Source organism: Mercenaria mercenaria, chromosome 10 (genome assembly GCF_021730395.1).
Source record: "Mercenaria mercenaria strain notata chromosome 10, MADL_Memer_1, whole genome shotgun sequence".
In the NCBI taxonomy this organism is placed as follows: Eukaryota; Metazoa; Mollusca; class Bivalvia; order Venerida; family Veneridae; genus Mercenaria; species Mercenaria mercenaria.
The window spans coordinates 16,950,328-16,969,884 of record NC_069370.1 but is presented as its reverse complement, the minus strand read 5'-3'; the positions used below and the strand labels follow the sequence as shown (position 1 = coordinate 16,969,884).

Sequence of the window (19,557 nt, the reverse complement as noted above, 5' to 3'; positions counted from 1 at the left end):
TATACATGGATATATAGGTACTAGTATTCGTCCTGGCTACAATTTAAGATCTGTTATATGAAGAAGCTCTAGATGCCAGGACAACTTACACATGGATGTATGATAGGGTCATTTTAAGTATATGTAGACGCTATATTATGCTTTGACCCTTGTTCGAGTCCGTGCATGCTGGGTACCAACAAGTACCATTTATGAATGTGTAGTCAGGTGTATCCTCTATATAATTTTACTATTTAAGTGTCAATAAAATGTTTTCCAAGCTCAGAAATTTAGTATAAGTAGCCGAAACAAACTTATTCATTAACCATTTCATTTCGACATTTGACAGTCGAGCGGAAGCTCAAAATTTGAGGATAAGGATCGAGGCAATGTACAAAGTTGTAAATTCGAGTAAGTCGAAATTTCGAGGTAGCATACCAAAATTTCGCGTTTATAAAACACCCACATGGCACTCTTTCATACATGAGTACTGTAGTAAAGACATGACAATCTAGGGCTACTCAAGGTACCTGATCCAGGGCCTATGCATATACGTCTATCTATGGTAGTAAGCTGAAATTTCGAATAAAGTCGAAATTTTGAGATATCAAGCCTAAATTTCAAGACTGCATATCAAAATTTCGATTTAATAAATGACAACTAACTGGCACTAATACTCTCCCATACTTTAGTACTGTAGTAAAGACATGTGATGCTTTTTTACTTTGGTACTTAGGCCACACCAAATTAATTTCTTGGTCATTGGATTTTTCAAAAAAAAAATAGGAGCGGGCAAGCGAAATAAAAGTAAAAGTTGTTTTTTTTTGGATTTCACCTATTTTTGGAGCGGGCGAGGAGCGATTTGAAGAAAAAAAAAAAAAACTCGTCACAAGAATCAACCAGCACTGCCAAAACATATCAAAACGGCTTGAAAATACATAAAAGAACCAAAGAAGGCAGACCAACGGGAGAAACACCATTAAAGCCCGACGAAACGGGACAGAAGTCAGAGCAATAAGAAAAACATGATAAAGGGCCCGAGAAAAAAAGGACAAAAGGCAGATTAACGAGAAAAACAGCTTTAATTGCATAGCAACAGAAGAAACACCACTGAGGACCCTACGAAACGGGACAGAAGGCATAGCAACAGGACAAACACCATTAAAGGCCTATGAAACGGGACAGAAGGCAAACCAACAGGACAAACACCATTAAAGGCCTATGAAACGGGACAGAAGGCAAAGCAACAGGAGAAACACCATTAAAGGCCCGACCAAACGGAACAGAAGGCATAGCAACAGGAGAAACACCATAAAGGGTCCGACGGAACGGGACAGGAAGAAATACAAATTAAAGGCCCGAGGAAACAGGACAGGAGACAGAGCAACAGGAAAAAAGACTATTAAGGGCCCGACGAAACAGAACAGAAGGCTGAGCAACAGAAGAAACACCATTAAATGCCCGGCGAAACGGGACAGAAGGAAGAGCTACAGACGAAACACCATAAAGGCCCGACGAAACAGGACAGAATGCTGAGCAACAGGAGAAACACCATTAAAGGCCCGGCGAAACGGGACAGAAGGAAGAGCTACAGACGAAACACCATAAAGGCCCGACGCAACAGGACAGAAGGCTGAGCAACAGGAGAAACACCATTAATGCCAAACGAAACAGGACAGAAGGCAGAGCAACAAAAGAAACACCATTAATGCCAAACAAAACAGAACAGAAGGCTGAGCAACAGAAGAAACACCATAAAAGACCAGACGAAACAGGACAGAAGGCAGAGCGACAAAAGAAACATCATAAAGGACCAGAAGAAACAGGACAGAAGGCAGAGCAACAGAAGAAATACAATAAAGGACCAGACGAAACAGGACAGAAGGCAGCAGAGGAACAGAAGAAACACAATAAAGGACCAACCGTCTGCCAGACATTCTTAATACTTTCTCAAACACTTCGGTTCAAGGTTTTTTTCACAGACCAAATGTGTAGATATATCCAGTACAAACTGGGATTTGGGCGAAGTGTTTGAAGAAAGTATTGAGACTGTGAAGCAGACGCTTTTTTGCCGAGGAAAACACTCATTTTTCCGCTCTTTTTATCTTATTAAAGTCCAATTTAGGTCATGTGGTGACTTTCCCCCGCTTTTAATGGTGAAGGAAGACCACAGGTGCCCCTCCGGGTATTATTGGTAGAACCTCCTTCGGTAAGCAAGCTGGATGGTTTCCATAGTTGAAGAGTTCTAATTAAGGGGTGCAGTGGTCTAGTGGTCTAAGGTGTCGGCCGTTCTACCCTGGGGTCGTGGTTTAAAGCCCCACTAGGGCTACGACCATATCTTCTCACATGTTAACAGTAAACATGCAACAAATGAATTCTGTGCAGTGTATTTGTTTCCAGTCGTATCACGTCTTCATGTAATAAAGCTGCCGTCTCAATGGCACAGTTAATTGATTTTCTTTACTGATCAATAACTTAACTCTTTGTCTTAAAAGACCGCGATAAATACTTTATGTCCAATTTAAACTACTAGTATATATCTAATTTTGTTAATGCAGTTGAATATGTACATTTATTAAAGCATAACCAGGTCATTGTATTGGAATGTAATTAGCAAGAAGTTACACCTTTCAAAATGAGACACTGCGACATATCAATTGGCGTAAAAAAAAATGTTACTCCATTGACAATAAAATGAATATTTTTACACCGGATAATCTGCCTATTGAATTGTGATAACGGACACACAAAGCCGTTTTTAATATCATGCAATCACAGTTAAAATATATTCGACAAATATCATAGAAAATACCAGTTTTAAACTGGAATGTTATTCCAAACAGACCGAAACAATTTTAATTTTGCATGGTCATTATTTACTCTCATGCAGCTATCAATGTATTTTATGATTTGATTTTATCATATAAACTCAAAATTAACCGTTGTATTGTACACAAGTAATATTATTATGGGATAATCGCAGCTAATCTTTCGTGTAAACAACCTGAAATGATTGTTAAGTAAATAGAAATAATAACAAGGCAAGTACAATTCAGAAAAAAAAACACTATGGAAGTATAAAAATTTGTATTTTTTTTATGTTTATCTATCTGATTATACAATGTGTCCGTGATTTTATTCACCCTGTGTAACGTGCACTGACTTTCGTCCATGACGTTGCACGGCAGTATTGAACCGTGTTCCGATTTGACCTAGGCGCCCAGTAGCCTAACCAGACGTAATCGCATGTTACGCCTGCGTTGGACGCGGCGTTATTTACGCTAGACGCTTGCGCTGTGGGACCAGAGTGCATTTTAGCGATGAATCTCGCTTCAGTTTAAAATTTACAGATCTTACGATTCGTGTTTACCGTAAAATGGGGGAAATATTTGCTAATATGTGTCTTCTTTAACGTTACCGTTTTGGTGTTCAGAGTATCATGGTCTGGGATGGAATTATGGGAGGAAGAAAAACTTACCTTGTTGTCATCAGTGGGGTTTCAAAGTTCAACGTTATGTGTCCTGTGGTTCTTGCAGGACTAACGTTCATGTTTCGCGGTAGTCCACATATTCCCCAAATTGTAATCCCATAGAACATATCTGGCACCTTTTGGGAAGGAAAGTCAGAAAGAAAACACGTTTTGAATAACCCCGAGACGTTAAGTCAGGTCAGTGCGATCTCGTTTATTGGTAGTTATTTGTCGAAAACACTAGATAAATTATGAGCTAGTTTAGAAGAAAAACGCTGTATTGAAGTTATCCTACAGTTTTTCTAATTAATACTTTCTTTTTGAAATAAACCCTACCTTTATAAATCACTGATAAAATTCACATTTTTCTGAAAACACATACACAGAAAAAAATGATGCCATCATATGGACCATGAATTAACCTTTTATTCGATGCAAACTATGCGTATGTGTCAGCTATTTGTCGGAGCAAATTTTCGTCAAAGAGCCAGTAGATCTAGTCAACTGGTAGGCGTTCATGTATTATTTCATTGGATACAGTAAGCATTTCAAAACATTGGCAGTCAATAATTTCCATGTAGTGATATAATCGGACGTTAATTTATTGTGTAGGTCTACCCGTTCACGTACACGTCTCTTTATATACCTTATATTATATAGACTTTTAATCTGTACAATATGGTGTCTCTGTGGAACCGAAAAAAGTCTGCTGGTAATAAAGTCGAAACAATATTGATGAGAAATCCATGTAGTTTGTTTTATTATATAGAGGGACATAGTGAGATAAAGCTAAAGAACAGATAGAGATACAGATATGCAGATACAGGCTTGTCTAGCTCTTTGCGAATAGACTGGTTCTTTAACGTACCCGGTGTTTAGCACCGATACACGTGACGCCGTCTGGGAAGAACCAATACAGGCCTCTTAGTTAGATGGGCCTCTTAGTTAGATGAGAGAAACTCAAGAGCATCTCAGAAATTTCCAGTGGCTGGACCGGGATTCGAACCCCGGACCTCTGGATTGGCAGTCAAGAGTGTTACCCACCTATAATCGTTGAATGAATAATGGATACTAGACTTAAGTGATAATTATAATTATTATAGGATACAAAAATATTGAGTAAAGTACGCCAAAATGTAATGAAATGTTTATGACGTCATATGTATCATAACGTCATTTAACGCTTAACGCACATGAATAATATTTAGCCGAGGAAGAACACGTTGTAGTTGTAAAAAGGAATTCTTCAATAAACTTTAGATATTCAAATATTTTACAGGTACGTGCAGTTAACACTACAACTTATGGTGAGCACTCCTACAGATATGCTGCTCCTGTGTTGTGGAACTCTCTCCCAGATGAAGGCTACTAACTTTAGTCAGTTTAAAAATCTTATTCAGTCATGGAATGGTTCAAATTATAAAATAATATTCCTCCTGCTCCTTTGGGGGTGGGGGGGGGGGGAGGGAGGATACATAACACAGGCATAGCATAAAAGTTAAGTGCATGTTTGGCATATAGTAGATTTCTGTATTCTCAAGCATAAGTTTGCTTTTTGTTTCTTTTCATTTTATTTTGTTCTGATGCTTTATATAGCTACAAGCTATTGATTTTGCTTTTGTAAGTCTGTTTATTGCTGTTGTGTTTGCTTATTTACTTTAGCTGAATGTTGAGTCTATTTAACACCTGCCAGGATTAGCATGTTTCTCATGGATTTTATGTTGTAAATTATCATTTCTTATTTGTAGCCTATTTACTTTTTGTTAACCTTTGTTATGTAGTCGGTTAAAAAAGCTCTTCAGAGCTTATGTTACTTGTAATTGTCCTGCCGACTCAAAATAAATCTTATCTTAATATAATGAAATAATGAATTTCAAAATTTACTATAGTTCCAATGTTTCAGCTACATGCCTTCTTCAGGGAATAATAATAATAATAAACAACGGAAATAACGTCATACATAGTACGTTACGTTACTCTAAAATAGCGGGAAACAGACGACAGTAAAAATGTGACGGACGTCACATGTATGACTTGTAACGTCTTATAATGAAAAAATACATGTACTTGTAAATAATTGATACCTACAGTATAATTAAGTAAATAAATACGTATAGCAGCAATAATGCAGATAAATTATCATCGGATCTAAAAGATAAACATGTTCCTATAAAGAATTTGAAAAAAATAGCTTAATATGAAACTCCTAGATAATATGTTCTCGAATATTTGACGTCTTCAAGATCTTCTCAGGCCAGAGAGTCGTCGTGTTACCAAGTTGAGACCATCTACCGGCCAATACTAATATCAGTGTAGCGTATACACAAGAGTGGATATACCCGATTTTAATTATTTTATAGGTGATATACACAGCGGGCGGACATACCACTTTTTCTCTGAACGTACCTGAACGTGGAAAAGGTTGTGGGAGGAACATGTGTTTTAAAGTCAACTGTGAAAATTGTAACAAGCCAACATGGAAAGGTAAGCGTATTTTATTTTTGATTATCAGTAATTTTGGGTCATATCACGACATATGCCATGTTGTCATTCATTATTGCTCTCGCACGATAATTTAAACGACAGCATGTTTATGTTATTGTTTGATTGTTATGGTTCTCGTGCATTGTTGAACTCAAAAAGGTTGTCAATGATAGAAGTTATGTGCCTACTGTAATGTTATACAAAAATATTTTCTGCATTGAAACGTTTTAATGCAGAAAAATCATAATTATTAAACATGTTATCGTTTGAGTTATCGTGCGGGATTTATACATGCATATATTATCGGTTATCATTTTACGTATATCATACGCTAGCATTTTAGAAACTCTAGGCGTAGGTCGGATGTAGACATCTTGTACTTTTAAAATGGTTAATACCTACGTATATTAATGGTTCTACATTATAATTAAATACAATTTACGTACGTTTATATTTAATGGTTTCAAGGATCAGTAAACAAAAAATGAACTGTTCAATATCAATCGAAGTATTTATAAATATTACACCTACAAATCTATTCTCACGTAACTTTAAAAGTACAGTATAATCAAAATAATTCGACGGTCAGATTGTTTTAGATTTGTGACGGGCAATCTTACGAGTGGAGATATTGCCCATAAGAAAAATAACTCAATATTTTCTAGGATCGCATCAAATTTGTACTGTAATAAGCTGAATCAATGTGAATTATATGTCCGTGTGGCCGGATGTTCTCGAATTCATGTCTTTCACTCGTGAATTTTCTTTTAATTTTAATTTTTATGAAGCGTATATCTTTACGCCTTTGTGGGTAGTTATATACTTATGTCTCTTTATTGATGTATATTTTATATCTTTATTTATGTATATTTGGAAAGACTTTCCGATTATTCATATTTCAAAATATTCGCGTTCAAGAGTAGTGTTCCATAACAGTGAAAATCACACTGAAACAGTGAATACACCCTTAAAGGTGGATAATCAGATTTTGGCCATGTAACGGATTTGTTCGAAACTTTAGCATCTGATCATTTACACTCATTTATGTTCACTTAACACTTAATACAAATTAGATTTTTACTGAAGGTATTTTTAAAATTTCATTTTCCTATCCTGGTTGCCCAACCAAGATAGAGTTATTTTATCATAAGTATAAATTTGATAAACATACTTTGCCATAGGATATGTATAAATATTAGACATATTGTAATATATTTGTAAAATATTTGCATTAAAAATTATGTATTTAGATGGAATTCATTAGAAACGCAAGTTTGAAAAATTATTATTAACTCCCTTTGCCTATCTTGGTTGCGCAACCAAGATAGATTGGAAATAAATGAATTCAGAAGCTACACACAGCTTTAAAACTTGCATTTTGGTTCAGATTGTTCAATAGTTGATATGTCTATCAAACGCAAATGTAAAACTAGACATTGTATCGAAATAAAAAGAAATACCCAGCTTTTTATATACTTTCATATTAAAGGGGAGTAATTACAAAATTTTATAAAAATAATAAAAAATACATTTCAAATAGGAATCTAACTCTATGTAATCGGTCTTTTTGTTCCTTAAATAATTCTCTACCAGAATATACAAAAAGTAAAAAATGTCATTAAATGTTGTTTAAATGTGATTGACCACCTTTAAATTCCAATAAACAGCCGAAAATTATAAATATAAATGTCTGCAATTATTATGTGCATAAACAGAAGTCAGTATAAGACTTACTACATGCAAGCACATATCTTTTCATTTCTTCAATGAACAGTGCATGTGCTTTTTCCCGTTTAAGGATGTAGAATACCTTGTCACCTGGGTAGATTCAAATGTAACGAGCAATTACCTCTGTCCCTTCAGGTAAAGCTTTATGACCATCTAAAGACATTTTATGTTGAAAGAAGAAGGAAAACTTATCCGTAGAAATCAGCGTTGTTGATGATTTTGTTAACTCGACTATTAGAAGAATTTGGTGGAGCTGTTGCACTAACCCGTTTTTCGGCGTCGGCTTCTTCGTTCCGATTTGGTTAAGTGTTGTATGTAAGATCCGGCAGAGACAGACAGATAACTTTAATTTCACCCAACGAATTATGCAAATTTAAGAGGATATGTAGATATGTTTAGTTAAAGCCAAAGCAAGTTCCGATAGGAATCAGCTAACAGAGAATTTTTATAATCAACGATGTATATGTATCAAGGGGAAAATCGTTTAGTCCTGTAACAATTCAAAATTGTAACAAATGCAAGAAAATAAGTAAAAAAAAAAACCCACTAAAGATATGTACTCCAACTTGTGGGAAAGGATTGAAATTTCACACTCTTGTCCAGCGTGATAAGCTGACATGCAATGTTTAATAACTATTTTGGATTTTTACAAAGTTATGCACCTTTACCGACTTAGCAATTTTTGATTTGGTTTTTTTAAAAAGTTATACCCTTTTATCGTCTTTGCAAGTGTTTGGTTCAGTTTTTATGTGAGCTGGTATCTCGGTATCCACCAATGGGAATGGATTGAAACTTTACACATTTGTTCACTGTGATGATCTGATATGCAATGCACATGTTTCATAACTCTATTTTGCTTTTCACAAAGTTATGCTTCTTCCTTTACTGTTGTAATATGAAATGTGATAAGCTTCATTAGAGTGTAAAGTTTTACAACTCAAAACTGACTGAATGGTGTTACGCAACTATTTGCAGGTGCAAATCGAGCGACATCATGTACACGTTTTGTTTTTCTATGACAGATTTACTGAACCTTTTTGCAAACAGAAAATCACATTTCACATTTAATTCGACTCGTTGACAAATTTGATTTCCGTGCATAACAATAACACTTTAATAGGCGCAATAACATCGGTCAAACAAACTTAATGTTATCCTGTTAACTGCATCATTTTACAACTGAACGAAAATCTAAAACGTTTTATATATGTTCTATAACTATCGTTATTCTTTTTCAGTCGAAACAAAATTCTATTCGCCATTGATCATAGCAAGTAGTTGTCTCATTAATTAGACATCATAACTGAATAAAACATCGCACTCTACCACTCTTATCTGTTGTTACATTTTATTGTATAGGTTGTGGCGCGCATATCGAGCAGGTTTTGAAAGATGTACCAGAGGCGGACAGATGCAAATGTCCCCGGAGCTAGGCTCGTCCTGTTGTAGTCAGGTAACTTAAATGCTATAATTGATAAAATAAACGTTAGTTTCGTTTTTAGTGCGGAGAAGTCATTTCTACTGTGGTAAAAAGTTGGCATGCGTTTTTTTGTTGTTTTTTTTTTTGTTTTGGTTAAAAAAATTCGCGAAACGCTGACTTGTGAATTTCTGTTTGGCGTTTTTATTGCTTAAAATGCGAAACAAACCAATGTGTCAATTTGTTTTTGTAAGAAATAAAAAATCAAAAATCAAATCTTTATTACTCTCTACTAGAGCATTAGTGTCAGGTGGATGTTATCTATTAACTCGGAATTTCAAATACTTACTCAGTATTTCGACTGTTTTACTTCGACTTACTATCAGCAAATTTCGACTTACTGGAAATTTCGACTTACTATCTTGCCTCTGGATTTTCTGTCTGTCAAATGTCAAAAAAGATTAATTAATAAGTTTGTCATGGCTACTTCTTCTTAACGCATCGGGGGCCTCCGTGGCTGAGTGGTTAAGGCTGCTGACTTCAAATCACTTGCCCCTCATCGATGCGGATTCGAGCCTCTCTCAGGGCGTTGAATTCTTCATGTGAGGAAGCCATCCAGCTGGCTTACGGAAGGTCGGTGGTTCTACCCAGGTGCCCGCTCGTGATGAAATAATGCACGGAGGGGCACCTGGGGTCTTCCTCCACCATCAAAGCTGGAAAGTCGCCATATGACCTATAATTGTGTCGGTGCGACGTTAAACCCAACAAAATATACAAATAAATCTTAACGCATATATATACTTGTAGGTGTGCAGTGTGTAGGACTCGAACAAGAGTCAAAGCGCAACACATTACCTATATATACTTAAATCACCCTACCATACATGTATATTTGATATACCCACTCCAGGTAACGGTCTTTGTTTTAAACTCTAGCTAGAACCCATACCTTTATGTTCATTTGAAGTATGGTTATTTCTTCTGGTCGAAGGGGCTTTTTTCTTTTTATGAAATCTAGTAGCCTCTAGAACTACCCAGGGTACCTGATCTTGACCATAACCTATACATATACTTCCATATATAGTAGTTAGTAGGTCGAAATTTCAGGTAACGTACGTCGAAATTTCGAGAAAGTAAGTCGAAATTTCAAGATAATATATATCGAGATTTTAAGTTCATTAATAACACCCACCTGACACTAGTAGATCTTTTTTTTTTTTTACTTAAAAATATCACACACCACTTTAGGGAATTTTCTAGACTTTTTTTACAAAATAGAATTGATGAAAATAAGTGTAGAATAAATAAAAAATCACATGTCAGCGTTTTGCGATTTTTAAACAACAACAACAAAAAAAAAGACATGCATCGATCAATATTTCATGAAGCTAATCTAAAATTCTGCGCATGCCCTGTGATACAAAAAACACACGTCTACATGTTTAATAGTTTTACTCTAGATAAACTATCAAACACTAGCTACTAGTAAAACAGATTTTAACGATTACCAATAATCCATGTTACTTGATGCTTTGTCATATCACAGGTGCTTGAAGCTTAATCAATAAAATATACAGTCAGACCTGCTTAAGAGACCACCTGTATTAAGCAAAAACCTGTGTTATAAGACCATTTATTTTAGGTCCCTCTATAGTAAATTTCATATAGATTGAATCTGTATTAAAAGACCACCTGTCTTACGAGACCACTTTTTGGCTCTCCCTTAAGTGATCTCTAAAAACGGGTTTCACTGTATATGCAGGTTAGATCTCTTGAAGAGTATATTAAGTGGGTTGGTGTAATTATGCATTATTTTATATTAACAGAGCTTCAAGCGCCAGTGGTCATATACGTATACATGTTTTTTTTCCTGCTGCAACTGACTTAAGGACGTATGCTAGAATTTGGTGCGAAAATTTTCCCAATAACAGAATTTCTTCAAACTTTGGATTTTGAAGGACAATCATCTAAGAAACAAAAATATGCAATAAAAATCATAGGTCACCGGTATCGAAAAAGAGTTATCTGCCCTTGAAAACGGCATTTCCCCCAAAAAATGACGTTTTCAAGGGCAGATAACTCTTTTTCGAATCCGGTGACCTATGATTTTTATTGCAATTCTTTGTTTCTTAGATGATTGGCCTTCAATATCCAAAGTTTAAAGAAATTCTGTTATTGGGAAAATTTTCGCGCATCCCATATACAGGGAATTCTAGCGTACGCCTTTAAGCCTTACTACTTTAGTGACTTATACAGTGTATATTTATTTTATAGGTCCAGTATTGGCGGACATTCTAAAGAGAGCGGATCATTTTCGATTCGGACAATGTTGTAAATAGTGTTGTTCTTTCATTTCTTGCTCAAATGTGTTTTTTTTTTCTATTTATTCATATGATGTTTGAACTGATTTTCGAGCAATATTTATTTTCTCAATGATTATCATTATCAAAATAAAAGTGTGTGTATAAACACTTTATTGTTTTCTTTTTATATGTCTATAAATTCAGCAATTTAATCAACATGTGAATTTGCGTTAATCATTGAGATCCACAATAATATTCCTGTTTTACTAAGTCCATCAAGGAGGGTCGTTTTCCTATGGATGTCCCTTTTATACAGGTAACTTGGTTTTAGTCAGAAATGAAATCCAATTTCAATTGATTGTTGTTAAATCCTTTTTACCATAAACTATTATTGTATGAATCGAATGATTTTAAGGAGCAATATTTTTTCATTGACACGTATTTAGTATAGGATAGTGTTTATTTATGTGTATTTACAAAGTTTAATCAGCTATGAGTTTTGTAAATACTAACACTAACTACTTGTGTTTGAAATTATTTTTGTTTCCGGATGACGTCAGAGCGAATAAACCCTTCTATATATACACACTGAATACATGGCAGCAACTCAACACCTGACTCCAATATTTCTTTTTGTTTACCGGGACGCACTACATTGTTATATTTACAAACATTGAGAGATGTAAACAAGCTGAAAGGACAGCAGGCAGAGATACAAGAAAATCTGGCAATTTAACCGTATTTGTAGTGTAAAGAACTAATGTGTTGGCTAAGTTTGTATCCTAGGCAAACCAGTGCCCTAGCCAAATAAACAAAGGGTTTCTCCTTGGATTTTATCTCATTACATAAGAATAAGAAAGCTGTTACTCTCATATAGTGTATAACAGAAATCATTATATATATATATATATATGGAAAACACTGCAATCACCTCAACAGTACATTAGGTACCCATGATCATGATGCAATTTCGCCTGATGCCAGGAAATCCATCATCCACTGATGACCCAATTCACTTGTAAATTCAATGACTAATTTTTCAGTTTCTGTTGCTATTTGTTTTAACATTTAACTTTGGCAGAAAAGGAAAGACATACTAATGATGCTTTTGATGCAATTCATAACAATAAATGACTTGAAAATAATAAAAAAAAAGTAAGCCTTTAATGCATGTTTTCTTGGATTGAGAGTTTGTAAGCTCTTTAGGATTTTGCCTTAATTAAGTTCCATGTGTGTACCCCTTCTCCGCTGGAACATTGTGTTCATTTTACATAGCTGATATAAGCTATATAACATTTCTTAAAATCAAAGTTATGTCAACAATACTTTATTTCTTACAAGTTATGAGGGTAAACAATAGGACAAACATAAAATATTTTATGCCTCTGGCTCTGCATAACTTTTGGATTAGGTGAATGTGCGGATGTCAAAGGCTTGAACCCTAAATAAACTCAAAAGCATGTATTTTACAAATGTCACATAGTATTACACAAACACATGCATGTAGGTCCATTGCCCTTACTATATTTGTCCTAAAAATGCACAAACAGACTAGGCAACAGACTTGTTCAATTTTTATCACGTTTTTACCCATTTTTGGTCTCAAGGTAAGGTATTCACATCATGGATTCATCGTGGACTGGGTAGGTTAGAGAACTTAATTCTTCCGTGTATACAAAAAGTATTAAAATTGCCGAAATTGAAATCCGCTCGAAACCATAATATAATTTTGATGGGCAATCTGATCAACATTTTAGAATGAAAAAAAAACATGTGAGGATATTTAGAAACTGTACTTGATACGAGTCTTTTTTACGACTAAGAGATATAGCGAAATTTGCAGTTTGTAAACAATACCTACTGCCTTCTTGCTGAAGGGCTCAAGGGATAATGTGTAATCACAACAAATTTCTGCTGATAAAATCATTATTACTATAGCTGCCTGAAACAATTACAGCAAACTGTTGTACCACACATACAGAATTTGATAGCAGTTAAATTATATATAGGCGGTATAATTCAATTTGGACTACATATCCAGTGTTACATCATGTATATATGCATTTTAAGGATCGCAGCAAAACTTTTGTTCTTATCACCAATAATCATTTGACGACACTGTTTTAAATAAATGAGATGTTGATGTTCATCTCATCTTGAGAAGAAAATGACTCGCGAAAACTCTTCCTAAAGACCATTCCCAGGTTTATTTACACAATCTAACTGTCATATCGGCTGTCAATTTTGCATACTGGTGCATTGTTGAGACAAATACAGAGGCTGAAACATGTTCCCTTGGTGTTTTAATGGGCAATTATGATTAAAAGTATTAAATTCTATGAATTCCTGTCGCTACACAGTGAAAAAAAAGGCCCCTACACAGTGAAAAAAGGCCCGCTCTGAAATTTTGAAATGAGTCTGCAAAAATTGAAGCGAGTGGAAGCTGATTTTCCAAAAAAAAAAAAAATTTTAATTATTCTGAAAAACAATGGAGCGGGAAATCCGTTGACCAAGTAATTAATCTGGCGTGGCCTTAGGTATTTAGTTTCATGCAAAGGAGACTGAAATGTTCAATTCTGAAGCCTGAAATGATACCATCTTTTTGAGAACCTGCATAACTGAAATTCTGATAATTTTTGCAGACCTGTGTTCACAAAGAATGACAACTACATGTAATGCCTCAGGCTTAGAAGTGTATACGAGGCAAAAGTTGTCATTCTTTGTTTTCATTTTAAGTGCAAGAGAAGTAAACTAATAGACATTATATAATTAACTTCCCGCAGCGATTACTTCCCCTTACGGTACATTCAACGCAAGGAAAGGTAACCGCTGTGAGGAGCTTGATAAAATTATATTTTTAGTTTACTTCCCTTTCACTTAAAATGACAGTTCCAAACATGACGTCATAATTTATTTCGCGACAAATGGTAATTAGGATGATTTAGGGAATGTTTCTCATTGCAGAGTTGGTGCAGCCGTTCTGCGCATGCGCGGAATTATTATCAAATGGCACGCACGGCAAAAATACTCATTTTTTGCATGTCTGCACGCATTTAGTGTATAATATGCATAATATACTGACTAAAGGTTAGGGTTAGAATCACCATGGTTACAAAATATATACATTTAAGATATTTTTGTTCAAATTTAGTAAATCCGGTATATACCGGAGTTTGTAATATATCACAGGCGCACCAACTCTGTATTTAGTCACAGCCTGATTTAGGCCTACTCTTACCACACAGCTTCAGATGTGATGTTTGTTTTATATGGGAAAAAACATTTTACAATTTTATAGCAAAATGAAGTATCATTCAGTATTTTCTAGTGAATATACTCCAATTTTTGCTTGAAACAAAATGATACGATTATGAAGAGGTGTGCTAATAGAATCTATATGAAAGGTAGATTTACTAAAGATATAATTATATTGTTATGTATCAATATTGATAAGTTATTAATTTGTAGTGCAGTTGCTACTGAACAATGTACAGCAAGTAGCATTCATAGTGCAATGAACACTAACAGCTGAGCAATGTTCAGCAAGAAGCTTTCATAGTGCAATGAACACTAGCAACTGAGCAATGTACAGTAAATGGCATTCACAGTGCAACAAACACTAACAACTGAGCAATGTACAGTAAGTAGCATTTACAGTGCAACGAACATTAGAAACTGAACAATGTACAGCAAGTAGCATTCACAGTGCAACGAACACTAGCAACTGAACAATGTTCAGCAAGTAGCATTCACAGTGCTATGAACACTAGCAACTGAGCAATGTACAGCAAGTAACATTCACAGTGCAACGAACACTAGCAACTGAGCAATGTTCAGCAAGTAACATTCACAGTGCAAGTAACACTAGCAGCTGAGCAATGTTCAGCAAGTAGCTTTCACAGTGCAATGAACACTAGCAACTGAACAATGTACAGCAAGTAGCTTTCACAGTGCAACGAACACTAGCAACTGAGCAATGTTCGGCAAGTAGCATTCACAGTGCAACGAACACTAGCAGCTCAGCAATGTTAAACAAGAAGCTTTCACAGAGCAACGAACAATAGCAACTGAACAATATTCGGCAAGTAGCTTTCACAGTGCAACGAACACTAGCAGCTGAGCAATGTACAGCAAGTAGCATTCAAAGTGCAACGAAAACTAGCAGCTGAGCAATGTTCAGCAAGAAGCTTTCACAGTGCAATGAACACTAGCAACTGAACAATGTTCAGCAAGTAGCTTTCCCAATGCAATGAACACTAGCAACATAACAATGTTCAGCAGGTAGCTTTCGCAGTGCGTACATTGAACACTAGCAGCTGAGCAATATTCAGCAAGTAGCATTCACAGTGCAATGAACACTAGCAACTGAGTAATGTACAGCATGTAGCCTTCACAGTGCAATGAACTCTAGCAACTGAGCAATGTACAGCAATTAGCTTTCACAGTGCAATGAACACTAGCAGCTGAGCAATGTTCAGCAAAAAGCTTTCACAGTGCAATGAACACTAGCAGCTGAGCAATGTACAGCAAGTAGCTTTCCCAGTGCAATGAACACTAGCAACTGAGCAATGTTTAGCAAGTAGCATCCAGTTTCAAAGAACACTAGCAACTGAGCAATGTACAGGAAATGACATTCACAGTGCAACGAACCCCTAACAATGGCAATGTACAGCAAGTAGCATTCACAGTGCAATGAACACTAGAAACTGAACAATGTTCAGCAATTAGTGTTCACAGTGCTATGAACACTAGCAACTGAACAATGTACAGCAAGTAGCTTTCACAGTGCAATGAACACTAGCAACTGAGCAATGTACAGTAAATGGCATTCACAGTGCAAAGAACACTAGCAGCTGAGCAATGTTCAGCAAGTAGCTTTCACAGTGCAATGAACACTAACAACTGAGCAATGTACAGTAAATGGCATTCACAGTGCAACAAACACTAACAACTGATCAATGTACAGTAAGTAGCATTCACAGTGCAACGGAAACTAGCAACTGAACAATGTACAGCAAGCAGCATTCACAGTGCAATGAACACTAGCAACTGAACAATGTTCAGCAAGTAGCATTCACAGTGCTACGAACACTAGCAACTGAGCAATGTTCAGCAAGTAGCATTCACAGTGCTACGAACACTAGCAACTGAGCAATGTTCAGCAAGTAGCATTCACAGTGCTACGAACACTAGCATCTGAGCAATGTACAGCAAGTAGCATTCACAGTGCAACGACCACTAGCAACTGAGCAATGTTCAGCAAGTAGCATTCACAGTGCTATGAACACTAGCAACTGAACAATGTACAGCAAGTAGCATTCACAATGCTATGAACACTAGCAACTGAGCAATGTTCAGAAAGTGGCATTCACAGTGCAAGAACACTAGCAACTGAGCAATGTACAGCAAGTAGCATTCACAGTGCAATGAACACTAGCAACTGAGCAGTGTTCAGCAAGTAGCATTTACAGTGCAACGAATACTAGCAAATGAGCAATATACAGTAAGAAGCATTCACAGTGCAATGAACACTAGCAGCTGAGCAATGTACAGCACGTAGCTTTCACAGTGCAATGAACACTAGCAACTGAACAATGTTCATCAAGTTGCTTTCACAGTGCAATGAACACTAGCAACTGATCAATGTTCAGCAAGTAGCTTTCGCAGTGCAATGAACACTAGCAACTGAACAATGTTACAGTAGCATTTTACAGTGCAATGAATCACTAGCAATGAGCAATTTACAGTAAGAGGCATTCACAGTGCAAGAACACTAGCAACTGAGCAATGTACACAGTAAGCTTTCACAGTGCAACGAACACTAGCAACTGACAATGTTCAGACAAGTAGCTTCCACAGTGCAATGAACACTAGCAACTGATCAATGTTCAGGAAGTAGCTTTCCCCAGTGCAATGAACACTAGCAACGAACAATGTTCAACAAATAGCATTTTGCAGTGCAACGAAAAACTAGCAACTGAACAATGTTCAGCAAGTAGCTTTCGCAGTGCAATGAACAGTAGCAAATGAACAATGTTCAGCAAGTAGCTTTCGCAGTGCAATGAACACTAGCACTGAGCAATGTTCAGCAAGTAGCTTTCACAGTGCAATGAACACTAGCAACTGAAGCATGTACAGTAAAATGGTATTCACAGTGCAACAAAAATAACAACTGAGCATTGTACAGCAAGTAGCATTCACGTGCTAATGAACACTAAAAACTGACAATGTTCAGCAAGAAGCATTCAAAGTGCAATGAACACTAGAAGCTGAGCAATGTTCAGCAAGTAGCTTTCACGGTGCAATGAACACTAGCAACTGAGCAATGTACAGTAAATGGCATTCACAGTGCATACGACACACTAGCAACTGAGCAATGTACTAAATGGCATTCAAGTGCAACGAACACTAAGCAACTGAGCAATGTACAGCAAGTACATTACAGTGCAACAAACTAGCAACTGAGCAATGTTCACAAGTAGCATTCACAGTGCAACGAACACTAGCAACTGAACAATGTTCAGCAAGTAGCATTCACAGTGCTACGAACACTAGCAACGGAACAATGTTCAGCAAGTAGCATTCACAGTGCTACGAACACTAGCAACTGAGCAATGTTCGGCAAGTAGCATTCACAGTGCTATGAACACTAGCATCTGAGCAATGTACGGCAAGTAGCATTCACAGTGCAACGACCACTAGCAACTGAGCAATGTTCAGCAAGTAGCATTCACAGTGCTATAAACACTAGCAACTGAACAATGTACAGCAAGTAGCATTCACAATGCTATGAACACTAGCAACTGAGCAATGTTCAGAAAGTATCATTCACAGTGCTATGAATACTAGCAACTGAGCAATGTACAGCAAGTAGCATTCACAGTGCAATGAACACTAGCAACTGAGCAATGTTCAGCAAGTATCATTCACTGTGCTATGAACACTAGCAACTGAGCAATGTACAGACAGTGCAATGAACATAAGCAACTGAGCAATGTTCAGCAAGTAGCATTCACAGTGCAACGAACACTAGCAAATGAGCAATATACAGTAAGTAGCATTCACAGTGCAATGAACACTAGCAGCTGAGCAATGTACAGCAAGTAGCTTTCACAGTGCAATGAACACTAGCAACTGAACAATGTTCATCAAGTTGCTTTCACAGTGCAATGAACACTAGCAACTGATCAATGTTCAGCAAGCAGCTTTCGCAGTGCAATGAACACTAGCAACTGAACAATGTTCAACAAGTAGCTTTCGCAGTGCAAGGAACACTAGCAACTGAACAATGTTCAGCAAGTAGCTTTCATAGTGCAATGAACAGTAGCAAATGAACAATGTTCAGCAAGTAGCTTTCGCAGTGCCATGAACACTAGCAGCTGAGCAATGTTCAGCAAGTAGCTTTCACAGTGCATTGAACACTAGCAACTGAGCAATGTACAGTAAATGATATTCACAGTGCAACAAACACTAGCAACTGAGCAATGTTCAGCAAGTAGCATTCACTGTGCTATGAACACTAGCAACTGAGCAATGTACAGACAGTGCAATGAACATAAGCAACTGAGCAATGTTCAGCAAGTAGCATTCACAGTGCAACGAATACTAGCAAATGAGCAATATACAGTAAGAACCATTCACAGTGCAATGAACACTAGCAGTTGAGCAATGTACAGCATGTAGCATTCACAGTGCTATGAACACATGCAAATGAGCAATGAACAGTTAGTAGCATTCACAGTGCAATGAACACTAGCAACTGAGCAATGTTCAGCAAGTAGCATTCACAGTGCAACAAACACTAGCAACTGAGCAATGTACAGTAAGTAGCATTCACAGTGCAATGAACACTAGCAGCTGAGCGATGTTTAGCAAGTAGCATTCACAGTGCATTGAACACTAGCAACAGAGCAATGTACAGTAAATGACATTCACAGTGCAACAAACACTAACAACTGAGCAATGCACAGTAAGTAGCATTCACAGTTCAATGAACACTAGAAACTGAGCAATGTTCAGCAAGTAGCATTACAGTTATGAACACAGCAGATGAGCATGAACAGACATTCACAGTGCAATGAACATAGCAACTGAGCAATGTTCAGCAAGTAGCATTCACAGTGCAATGAACACTAGCAGCTGAGCAATGTTCAGCAAGTAGCTTTCACAGTGCAATG

General features: G+C 36.5%; 1 long non-coding RNA gene across 1 annotated transcript; it reads left to right on the top strand.

The window, feature by feature from the left end:
* The first annotated feature begins 4,592 nt into the window (after positions 1 to 4,592).
* On the top strand, positions 4,593 to 11,548 carry LOC123559750 (uncharacterized). The gene is made up of 4 exons (XR_006687997.2): positions 4,593 to 4,727; positions 5,809 to 5,932; positions 9,020 to 9,113; positions 11,352 to 11,548. It is a non-coding gene; the product is annotated as an uncharacterized LOC123559750 (long non-coding RNA).
* The last annotated feature ends 8,009 nt before the right edge of the window (positions 11,549 to 19,557 follow it).